Below are 12961 nucleotides of genomic sequence, written 5' to 3' on the forward strand. Positions count from 1 at the left end.
AGGGAATAGGAAATGAAAAGAAAAATGGGGGTGGATTTTTAACAAATGCATTATTTATATGCATGAAATTCTCAAACCAAAAATCAAAATGTAAAAACATACCAAATAATGTTAGTGGAAAAATTATGTCATGTCTCACACTGAAGATTCATAATGTTAAGCTCTTAGTTGTGTTTTAGATTTTGCATGATCAAAGCAGAAGTTTAGTTACTTTTCCCATTGCTATAAGCTCAGCAAAGGGAAGATAAATCTTCTAGGAATTCTCCCAAACATGATGAGAGTAAAAACTGTTACTAGCTTCAATTCTCATTGATATTTTTTATTATTTTTAAGCAATTTTTTTATTTTACATTCCAATTCCAGTTTCCTCTCCCTCTGCTCCTACCACTCCACCCACATTCCCATAAAAAGTTCCCATCCTCAGTGGTGGTGAGGCCTCCCATGGGGAGTCAACAAAGGCTGTCCCTTAAGGAAGGAGACTACTTCCTGAATATGACACTAGTAGCACAGACACTGATATGGGCTATTGATAAATAGGACTTCCTAAAACCTAGAAGCTTTTGTAAAAAAAAAGTCACAGTCAACAAGATAAAATGACAGCCTATAGAACAGAAAAAGATCTTCACCAACCCCACATCAGACAGAAGGTTGATCTACAAAATATACAAAGAACTCAAGAAACTAGGCCACACAACAACAAATAATTCAATTAAAATTTGGTGTAGATCTAAACAGAGAATTTTTTGTTGAGAAATCTGAAATGGTCAAAAGGAACTTAAGGAATTGATCAACATCATTAGCCATCAGATAAATGGAAATCAAAACAACTCCGAGATTCCATCTTACACCTGTCAGAATGGCTAAGATCAAAAACACCAATGACAGCTTATTCTGGAGAGGATGTGGAGTAAGGGGAGTACTCCTCCATTGCTGGTGGGAGTACAAATTTCTACAGACACTTTGGAAATCAGTATAGCAGTTTCTCAGACAACTGGAAACCAATCTACCTCAAGATCCAGTAATACTATTCTCTGGCATATACCCAAAGCTTGCACACTCACACCACAAGGACATTTGCTCTACTGTGTTCATAGCAGCATTATTTTTAATTTCTCATTGATGTTCTTCAGCACTCCTGTCTCCCTTCCACTCTTCTCTCTCCTATGTTTCACTTTTCTGTTTGTATCTTTGCACATTTAACTAACACTGACAGCCAGTTATCATTAGTGTTGCGTGAGATTCTTTCCTTTCCTCACTGTTCTAACCAATTCACAATGCCCAAGGTTTCCCTTATGCTTTTTCAGTTTTTAACTGACAGATATTGATGAAATCCATTGTTACTACATGAGTTACATTTGTTCTATGATGGATATATGTTCACTTCATGAGTTTCATCAGAAGCAGAAGGAGAGGGAGCACAAGCAAGGAACTCAGGACCACGAGGGGTACACCCACACACTGAGACAATGGGGATGTTCTATCGGGAACTCACCAAGGCCAGCTGGCCTGCATGGGATAAAACCCGACTCGCTGAACATAGTGAACAATGAGGACTACTGAGAACTCAAGAACAATTGCAGTGGGTTTTTGATCCTACTGCACGTACTGGCTTTGTGGGAGCCTAGGCAGTTCGGATGCTCACCTTACTAGACCTGGATGGAGGTGGGAGGTCCTTGGACTTCCCACAGGGCAGGGAACCCTGATCGCTCTTTGGGCTGACAAGGGAGGGAGACTTGATTGGGGAAGGGGGAGGGAAATGGGAGGCGGTGGCGGGGAAGAGACAGAAATCTTTTTTTTTTTTTGGTTTTTCGAGACAGGGTTTCTCCGTAGCTTTTTAGTTCCTGTCCTGGAACAAGCTCTTGTAGACCAGGCTGGCCTCGAACTCCCAGAGATCCTCCTGCCTCTGCCTCCCGAGTGCTGGGATTAAAGGTGTGCGCCACCACCGCCTGGCTCAGAAATCTTTAATAAATAAATTAATTAAAAAAAACTTGGTTCTAAAGATATGTTGCTTTGGAGAAGAGGTTCTGCTTTTGTTTCCATAGAGGATGAGAACCTGTGATTGTTTCCAAACTAATGTGGTTTGATAGACCAAGACCTTCTAAAAGGTATTTGTGAAACCCCCAAAATACTTCCCCCCAACAAAAAGCCAGCAGTAGTTTAGAGAATACTATGCCCAAAATTCCCAAATATTGTTTATAAATGTTGTTTTACCTCACTCAATTTAAAGGGAGATACGATATAGAGATAATAATTTGCATTGTTGTGGATCTTGGTTTATTGATACAAATTTAAGGTCAATTTTGTTATATGTATATTTCTGCTCTTGATTAAGGTATTGTATTTGTGCAGGAAATTTAAAAATGTAATGCATAATTAAGAAATATAGGTTAATAGATAGTCATTTATAATAGTCAAATTTGTCATATTTATTAGGTTTTCTAGATGTATAGGGATATACTTCAGATAGATAAGCATTCTTCAATCATGACAATGAGAAACATCTGTTCCTGGCATCACCAATCTACTTCAAAAAGATGATGGACATGGAAAGATTCTTTATAAATTTTGTTAATATTTTGGGCAAGAAACTGCTCTGCCCTGGACTGCTTGATGAACTGAACATGCAAGACCCACAAAAGATGACTGCTGAAGTTGCCTAAAGAAGGCAAGACAGTCCTTCAGGGTTCCTGATTTATGAAGGAGTCTGTCAGACGTCCTGCAGGACACAGAAGAAAGTGACTGACAAACTGCCAAAATAGGCAGAACTGTCTTTGAACTTTCTGCATCATAGAAAAGTCTGCCAAATACTATGGGCCTGTAGGCTAAAGATGGATGTTACAATGTTTCAGAAGAATTTTGGGTGACTATCCAGACAGTCAATTCTAGAGTTTTAGAAGTTGCTTACAATGAACTTCCTGTTTATTGAGGAAATATTATATCCTTCTGGGGTCTTGGATGGAGTTGAAAAAAGATAGGTATAATTATAAAAGATAGATTATACTCACAAAGATAGGATAGTTGATACAGTATTTTCTTTAATTTGCCAAATGTAAATGGAATAAATATTATAAACATAATGTTTGCTAGATAAGTTTTTTTGTATGTAATGTCCAGGGGAAAAATGTCTCAAGAAAAAGAGTAAATAGGTCTATTGGTATATCACATTTCTAAAGAGATTGAGTTTTATAAATTTTCCCAAGAGTTTGTTTCTGCTATTATTTATAGACATATAATGCATATGGTCCTTTTGTCATCCCAGTCCAGTTAAAGATTAAAGCTAGCTTTGTAATTGGAGAATGGCTCTCTTCTTCTCTAAACCCAGGCATGCTTATTAAAGTGAAACCCAAAATCTGCCTCATGTAATGTAGTTCCTACACCTGAGGCTTGGACAGCACCCCTGAGACCTCAGTCAAACATGAAGCTTAAGCCTGTCATAGCTCACACACCTCATGCCAGTCAGGACCAGCCACAGGATCAACAATCTGAGGCAAGAATACAGGCCTTTACAGTTCTGCACATGTGAGTAGATGACATGTGAGCCCCTCAAAGAAGATTGTAGGCTGGACCCCACCTCTGATAATTTCTCCAGGCTCTCACTTGGGTATTCAAGAAGGGTCACCACTGAGGCATCCACTCAGCTTTCAGACAGTTTGGGGCGGGGGGTAAGTTATTTTAGACAAGGTTTCTTTGAATAGACAGGGATCTAGGTTGTCATGGAACTTTTTATGGATTTGAAGCCATGCTAGCCTTGAATCCCCATCTGCTTCTGCCTCCCAATAATGCTGGGATTAAAAACATGTACCACATACTGACTAGCTCTTGGCTTTGAGACAGGATCTCTCAGATTGGGTCATGGTGTACCTGGATCTGCTGATTTCAAGAAGGATTCTAGATTTATGTCACTAACTCTGTGAAAACTTATTTGGAATAGAATTCTGGTCTCTCCCTCTTCATCAGTTGCTGACCACTTGTTGAATATCTCACTTTTCTCAGTCTGAGTTGTGTTACCACATAGACCTGTGACATTATGGTGTTCTCCTCTGTGGCTGCAGGATTCTGTGTTACCCATGACACCTTCCACAGGAAGAAGAGCCTCTGCCCTCTGGTTCAGATTCCTGTGGCATTGTGGCAAAGGGCTAGGGCTAGCACAGTTTGCAACAGGTCATGATTTTAGACAGGGCCACCAGAGCTGCAGACAGGCAACCCAGAGAAAGAAGACCATCCATCCCAAGGAAGATGTCAGGAGGCAATAAGGATGCTTAGGAGGAGTTGTGGGGACATGTATCCCATGGAAACAGAGAATGGGGAGGAGGTGAGTGAGGCTGCTGAATGCTAAGGTGAGCAAGGCTGCTGGACACCTGGTCACAGAGCTCCCAGGATCTGTTGAGACTGGAGTTTTGAATAGAGCTGCATAGCAGATCTCCCGGCATGGTCACAGGTTCTGTGGTGTCACATCAAAGTGTTCTTGTTATCTCTTTCTCCAAGAGAGTGCTAAGAGGAACCAGGGGGTGGGAAAGCTCAGCCAGGTACCAAGATCCTTCTGTTGAGACTTACTGTTTGGTGAGAGGGGCCACTGAGGCCAGGCTGGGACATAAAAGAAGAGAAACTGTCCATCACACAAGGCTTCCACACTCTGACCAGAGTTTTCTTGGACAATCAAACAGGTGCTCTCTACCCTGAGATTTCTGGATTCTGAATGCCAGCCCAAGAAGAGATCTTGCTGACCATGAAACAGACACGTACGGTAGAAATTCCCTCACAAGCTTCTGCCATGTGCAGTGCCTTCTTCATTCAATGCCCACTCCATTGTTTCTTCCTGTCCAGATTGTCCCAGCAGTACTAGAGTGCCAGTAATTGATGAAATTGGTAAGTCTTCTCATGTGTTCCCTCACCTTGTGCTTTGTCCAGTGCAGGACTCAACTGATAGAATTGGTTGTTGTGGCCTGCCATTGGTCAAGACAGAAGCCATGGGACCAAAGAAAGTACATGGAAGTCAACAAGGCATCACTTGTTATGGGCTCTTGCACCCTTTGGGAGAGCTGAGGGGAGGAAGGAACCATCTCAGAGGCAGAACTTTGACTTGCAATGCCACATCTCTGGAATGACACCATATTTCCCATCTCACCAGGAGAATGAGAATCCTGGTTGTCTTGGTACCTGATATGCTACAGAACATCATGGCTGACCACTGGTAAACTGAGCTGTGATCTGTCCCAGGTGTGCAGCAATGAGGGGAAGGTGATCCACTTCTGATGCAATCTCTGCTCATGCAGCTTCCAGGACCTCTGTGGTAGGGACAAGCACCTGACGTGGTTCAGGAAAAAACTGCAGTTACAATGTCCAGCAGTGGCACCAGATAACAGCCAGGATATGGGCCTGGGAGTGAAAGGAGGCAGCTGGTGATTTTCTGAATTTAACTGGAAGAGAAGTGAGCCAGGCAGCAATGGAGAGAAAGAGGGAGAACAATGAGGGGTATGAGGTGGTGGTTCATGGATTGTACATGAATAGTTGAGGGTGGGCACATCCATCCAAAATAGTATTCCTCACTGGAGGGAGTATTCCTCTTGGTCCTGTCGGAGACTGCAGATGTTCAATTCCAGGGGCACATGAGAATTCCAGCCTTGTGCTTAGCTATTGCCACACCTCACTAAGTATCACTAGGCCTGCAGTAAACACATGTAGCTTGAACTTGGGAAGATGGAGCATGCCCCTTGGTAGCTGTTCCTATGGAGCTGCAGACATGACCCACCCTGGTGCTTGGGTCAGCTGTACAGAGTGGGAACATAAGTGGCCCATGTATGACCTCATAGCAATCTGAGTCACCTAAAATCCACTTCTAGTTCCTTGGTAGGACCTTTCCCAAAGTCCCACAGTTTGGTGGTTGTGAACTGTGTGTTGCCTGCTGCCCACAACATCACACTTCCTTCCATTGCTGCTGTGGTAGAGGACTGTGAATCTGTAAGAACACCTAGTGAGTGTTAATTGGGCTCCTCTGTATCTGTGAGGTGGCCACCACATCTGTCTCCTCTAGTGATACTGTGCAGCTTTGACTTTGCAGAAGAAAGTGTCCCTACATGTAAGGTGGCTCCAAGCAGAGGGTGCTGACTGCAGGGGCCATGGCCGCTAGCACAGTCATGAATGGAGGACACAATACACTATGACTCTGAGCTCAGGTGACCATGGTGTCCCCTGTGGCCTCCCAAAAATCTTTTTACTCTCTGGTGTCTCCTACTTTCTCTGTATTCCTAACCTTTGGTGTCCCCATTTCCCCTGACCTCTGATGCCATGTCCCCCGACCACTAATGGCTCACTTTCCCAAACTCTGCTTTCCCCTATATTCCTGTTCTCCAATGTCCCCAACCTCTGGAGTCTCTGTATCTCCTCATGCTTCAAGCTTAAACACTCTCTGTGGTGACCGGTGCCCTGGAGCTAGAGTGTGTCTGTGCTGTTCTATGGTGACCACAATACTGAATCTCTATCTGGCCCTTACAGACAGCAAGAAAACTCAGCAGACACTCTGAGGAGTCCCCACAGATCCAAGCTGAGGAGCAGTTCCCTTGTTACCCACCTCATTACTGTCAGGCCAGGTATGGCCACCCCATGAGGCCAGGTGGGGCCAGATTGTGATGTGTCATGTTAGAACATTCTCAGTCTTCACCAGGCCTCAGAGGGCACAGGACTCTGGAGACTATGAAGGGTTATGGGTCCAGCATGAAAAGTCTCAGGACACATGCATGTCTGTCTTACATTGTGCTTTCCTCCAGCCCACCAGATATGTTGTCCTCATAAGCATAGTAGGAACTTGAGACTGGCCTTTTGCTTGGAGATATGGTCCATAGAGCTTATTCTCTGGCCTATAAATGGAAGATCATTGCCACAGGAGCACTGCCCCCCAAGAACCAAGACACAATATGTGTTCCCAAATGAGAGCTGCTCAGCTACTGGTCATGGCCACCTCCCACCTGCCAAGGCTCCATAAACCTCATGTCTATTCCACATGATTTCTGAAATTTTTCCAGGGCTGGTTGTTTAGTCCACAGCCCACCCTTAATGTAGGTAGCCCTGCCCACAGTCAGCCTGCTGGCCAGACAAAAGATGATTACCATATCATATGTAAAATGCCTCCATTTAAGAGATTAGGGATACAAGGGTCATACCTAAATATAATAAAAGCTATATACAGCAAGCCGACAGCTAACATCAAATTAAATGGAAAGAAACTCAAAGCCATCCCACTAAACTCAGGAACACGACAAGGCTGTCCACTCTTTTCATACCTCTTCAATATAGTGCTTGAAGTTCTAGCAATAGCAATAAGACAACATAAGGGGATCAAGGGGATTCAAATTAGAAAGGAAGAAGTTAAACTTTCGTTATTTGCAGATGATATGATAGTGTACATAAGTGACCCCCAAAACTCCACCAAAGAACTCCTTCAGCTGATAAACACCTTTGGTAATGTGGCAGGATACAAGAACAACTCCAAAAAATCAGTCACCCTCTTATACACAAAGGATATGGAAGCAGAGAGGGAAATCAGAGAAGCTTCACCATTCACAATAGCCACAAACAGCATAAAATATCTTGGGGTAACTCTAACAAAGGGAGTGAAAGATCTATTTGACAAGAACTTTAAGGCATTGAAGAAAGAAATTGAAGAGGATACCAGAAAATGGAAGGATCTCCCTTGCTCTTGGATTGGGAGGACCAACATAGTAAAAATGGCAGTTCCACCAAAGGCAATTTATAGATTCAATGCAATCCCCATCAAGGTCCCATCAAAATTCTTCACATATCTTGAGAGGACAATAATCAACTTCATATGGAAAAACAAAAAACCCAGGATAGCCAAAACAATCCTATACAATAAAGGAAACTGTGGAGGCATTACCATCCCTGACTTCAAACTCTATTACAGAGCTACAGTAATGAAAACAGCTTGGTATTGGTATAAAAACAGAGAAGTCGACCAATAGAACCGAATAGAAGACCCGGATTTTTACCCTCAATCCTATGAAAACCTGATTTTCGATAAAGGAGCTAAAAGTATACAATGGAAGAGAGAAAGCATCTTTAACAAATGGTGCTGGCACAACTGGATGTCAACCTGGAGAAGAATGAAAATAGACCCATATCTATCACCATGCACAAAACTCAAGTCCAAATGGATCAAAGACCTCAATATCAGTTCAAACACACTGAACCTGATAGAAGAGAAAGTGGGAAGTACCCTACAACAGATTGGCACAGGAGATCGCTTCCTATGTATAACCCCAGCAGCACAGACATTAAGGGCATCATTGAATAATTGGGACCTACTAAAACTGAAAAGCTTCTGTAAAGCAAAGGACACTGTCACTAAGACAAAAAGGCAACCCACTGACTGGGAGAAGATCTTCACCAACCCCGCAACAGACAAAGGTCTGATCTCCAAAATATATAAAGAACTCAAGAAATTAGACTTTAAAATGCTAATTAACCCAATTAAAAATGGGGCACCGAACTGAACAGAGAATTCTCAACAGAAGAAGTTCAAATGGCCAAAAGACATTTAAGGTCATGCTCAACCTCCTTAGCGATCAGGGAAATGCAAATCAAAACAACTTTGAGATATCATCTTACACCTGTCAGAATGGCTAAAATCAAAAACACCAAGGATAGCCTTTGCTGGAGAGGTTGTGGAGTACGGGGTACACTCATCCATTGCTGGTGGGAATGCAAACTTGTGCAACCACTTTGGAAGTCAGTGTGGCGGTTTCTCAGGAAATTCGGGATCTACCTACTCCAGGACCCAGCAATACCACTCTTGGGAATATACCCAAGAGATGCCCTATCATATGACAAAAGCATTGGTTCAACTATGTTCATAGCAGCAGTTTCCATGAGTTTGTAGGCTCTTTGTGGGTAGCATTGTTGTATTCTAAGTTTAATCCATGGTGATCCAATAAGACACTGGTGGTTACTAATATTTTCTCTATGGTATCTTCAGAATCTGAGAATCTTTCTTCTATCTTTTGTATTGTTGGTTATGCTTGTTACTATAGTCTCTATTCATTTACCTAGATTTTCCATGTCCAGCCGGCCCTCTGTTTGTGTTTTCTTCTTTGCCTCCATTTCAGTTTTCACGTCTTGAACTGTTTCCATTATCTGTTTGATTGTTTTTCCTTGGTTTCCTAGGATATCATTTACGGATTTATACAATTCTTCAAAATTTTTGTTATTCTTCTCATCCATGTCTTTAATTGAGTTTTTCCCCTCCTGTTTAAGGGCCTCTATAACTTTTATAAAGTCAAATTTTTCTACTTCTCCTTGGTTAAGGTGTTCAAGTCCTCCTGTTGCAAGTGTGCTGGGTTCTGGTGATTTCATGTTGTTTTTCAGATTGTTGGAGGAATTCTTGCATTGGCACCTGCCCATCTCTTCCTCTGAATGCTCCCTATGGATCTTCTTTTATAGGATTGGATCTCCTTGCTGGCCAGGGAGCTCACAAACAAAAGGCCAACCTTGCTGCAGGCAGGCTATTGAAACAATGGCAACCCGCCCACCCAGTTGCACTCACGACTTGGTCCCTGCACCCAAGCAGGCTGAGCTGGGGGATATTATGGGCCCAAAGAGGGGAGGCAGAAGCTAGGGGATTTCTGGATGCAAGATGGGTTGGGTAGGAAGAGAGAGGCAGGGGCAGGGAGGGGGCCATGGGTCCTGAAATGACATCACAGGTCCTGCAGGTCCCTGAGCAGAAGGAAGGGCATCCTGATCGACACCACAGTACCAGCAGGTCCCTGAGCAGTGGGAGGCAAGGGGTGGTAGGTCCACAGTGAGTGCCACAGGTCCTGCATGTCCTTGAGCAGCCTGCAGGGGGGAAAGGTGTCCCAACAGGACACCACAGGTCCTGTGGGTTCATGGGCAGCCTACAGGGGGTAGGGAGTCCTGAGAGGAAACCTCTGGGACTGCAGGACCCTGAGCAGTGGCAGGCAGAGGGCAGTGGAATCTGAGATGACAGCACAGGTCCGGGGTGTCCCTGAGCAATGGCAGACAGGGAGTCCCTAGAAGATGGCACAGGTCCCACAGGTCCCTGAGATCTGTGCAGGGGGCAGTTGCTCCCGAGAAGACAGCACAGGTACTGCTGGTCCCTGACCAGCCTGCAGGGGGCATTGCTTCCCAAGACGAGAGCACAGGTCCTGCGGGTCCCTATGCAGCCTGCAGTAGGCAGTGGGCCCCGAGACACCATAGGTCCTGCATGTTCCTGAGCAGCAAATGGAAGGGGGCATGCGGTGCCAAGACGACAACAGGTAGGTCCAGTGGGTCCAGGAGCAGCAGCAGGCAGGGGTCTGTGTGTCCCTATACAACATCACAGGTCTTTGGGTCACTGAGCAGTGGTTGGCAGTGGTCAGTGAGTCTGAAGTTGACACCGCAGGTCGTGCGGGTCCCTGAGCAGAGGCTTGCAAGGGGCAGTGTGTCTCGAGACAATAGCACAGGTACTACAAGTCCCTGAGCAGCCTGTAGGGGCAGAGCATCCCAAGATGACAGCACAGGTACTGTGGGTGCATGAGCAGCCTATAGTGGCAGGGGGTCCTGAGCTGACACCACTGCTCCTGTGGGACCCTGAGCAGTGGTAGGTAGGGGGCAATGAGTTCCAAGATGATAGCACAGGTCCTGAGGGTTCTTGTGCAGTGTCAGACAGGGTGTTCTGAGAAGACACCACGATCCTGAGTGTCCCTAGGCAGTCTGCACGGGGCATTATATCCTGAGACGACACCACAAAAAATGTGGGTCCCTGAGCAGAGGCAGCCAGGGTGTTCCCGAAATACATCACAGGTCCTGCGGGTCTCTGAGCAGCCTACACTTGGCAAGGAGTCCTGAGATGACACCACTGTTCCTGTGAGTGCCTGAGCAGCCTACAGGGAGCAGGGAGTCCCCAGGTGACAACACGGGTCCTGCAGAGGGCAATGCATCCCAAGAGGGAAGCAGACGTCCTGTGGGTCCCTGAGCAGTGGCAGACAGGGTGTTCTGAGAAGACACCACAGGTCCTGCAGGACCCTGAGCAGCATGCAGCAGGCTGTGTATCCCAAGAAAACACCACAGATCTTCGGGTTCTTGAGCAGCAGTAGGCTGGTGGCAGTGAGTCCCGAGATGACACCACAGGTCCTGCAGGTCCCTAATCAGCGACAGGCAGGCAGCAGCGGCTCCCGAGGCGACACCACAGGTGTTGCGGGTCACTGACAGCGGCAGGCACGAGGCAGTGGGCCCAGGGACACCAACACAGGTCCTGCGGGTCCTGAGGTGACAGCCCAGGTTGTGAGCGACCCTGAGCAGTGACAGGATGGAGACAGATGACCTGAGATGGCAACACAGGTCCTGAGGGTCCCTGAAAAGCTGTACCAGAGGCAATGAGTTCCTAGACAACACCACAGATCCTGCAGTTCCCTGAGCAGCCTTCCTTGTGTAGAGGGCCCCAATACAACAACACAGGTCCTTAGGGTGCCTGAGAAGCCTGCAGTCAGCAGGGAGTCTCAATATGACACCACAGTTACTGCAGGGCCCTGAGCAGCAGGAGGCAAATGGCAGTGTGTCTTGAGACAAAGCAACATGTCTTGCAATTCCCTGAGCAACAGCAGGCAGGAAGTAGTGGGTCCCAAGATGACACCACAAGTCCTGCAGGTTCCTGAGTAGTGGCAGGCATGGGGCAGTGGGTCCTGAGACGACACCGCAGGTCCTGCAGAGTTCCTGAGCAGAGGCAGGTAGGGGACAGTGGGACACAAATGACAGCACAGGTCCTATGAGTTCCTGAGCAGTTGAAGGCAGGAGGTAACGGGTCCCTATATGATACGACAGGCCCTGTGGTTCCTTGAGCAGCGGCAGGCAGGGGGCATTAGGTCCCTAAGTGACAACACAGGTCCTGAGGGTCCCTGAGCAGCGGCAGGCAGGGGACATTAGGTCCCTAAGTGACAACACAGGTCCTGAGGGTCCCTGAGCAGCGGCAGGCAGGGGGCATTGGGTCCCTAATTGACAACACAGGTCCTGAGGGTCCCTGAGCAGCGGCAGGCAGGGCATCTCGAAACAACATCACAATTCCTGCAGGTGAGTGTTCAGCAGCAGGCACGGGGTCCTGAGACAAGTCCACAGGTCCTACAGGTCCCAGAGCAGGGGCAGGCAGGGTGTCCCAGGATGACACCACAGATTTTGCAAGTCCCTGTCCAGCGGCAGGCAGGCGGCAGAGGGTCCTAGGACAACATCACAGGTCATGCAGGTCTCTGAGCAGCTTAAGGCAGGGGGCAGGGGGTACCGAGGCAACACCACAGGTCTTGCAGTTCCTTAGGCAGCCTTTGTGGGCAGAGGGCTCCGAGACAACACCACAAGTATTGCGGGTGCCTGAGCTGCCTGTAGGAGACAGGGAGTTCAGACATGACATCACAGATCCTGCAGGTGGCTGACCAGTGGCAGGCAGCTTATCCCGAGGCAACAGCACAGGTTTTGTGTGTCCCTGAGCAGCGGCCCTCAGGGTGTCCCAAGACGACACCACAGGTCCTGTGCGTCCCCAAGCAGCCTGCAGGTGGCAGTGGGTCCTGAGAGGACATAGGATGTCCTGCAGTTCCTGAGCAGTAGGAGGCAATGGGCAGTGGGTACCCAGCCGACACCACAGGTCCTGCAGTTCCCTGATCAACCTACAGTGGGGAAGGAGTCCCTCGATGACACCACAGGCTTGTGGATACCTGACCACCCTACAGGGGGCATGGAGTCCTGAGATGACACCTCTGGTCCTGTGGGATCAGGAGTAGTGGCCAGGCTGGGGGTGGTGGGACCCAAGATGACAGAATAGGTCCGGGGTCCCTGAGAACCCTGCAAGAGGCATTTCGTCCCTAGAAGACACCAGAGGTCATGGTGGTCCCTGAGCACTCTGCAGGGAGCAGTGGGTCCTGAGATGACAGCACAGGTCCTTCAGGACCCTGAGTAGTGACAGACAGCG

The sequence above is a fragment of the Microtus oregoni genome, unplaced genomic scaffold (genome assembly GCF_018167655.1).
Source record: "Microtus oregoni isolate MIOR12 unplaced genomic scaffold, Mior012 000129F_ref0000347, whole genome shotgun sequence".
Taxonomy (NCBI): Eukaryota; Metazoa; Chordata; class Mammalia; order Rodentia; family Cricetidae; genus Microtus; species Microtus oregoni.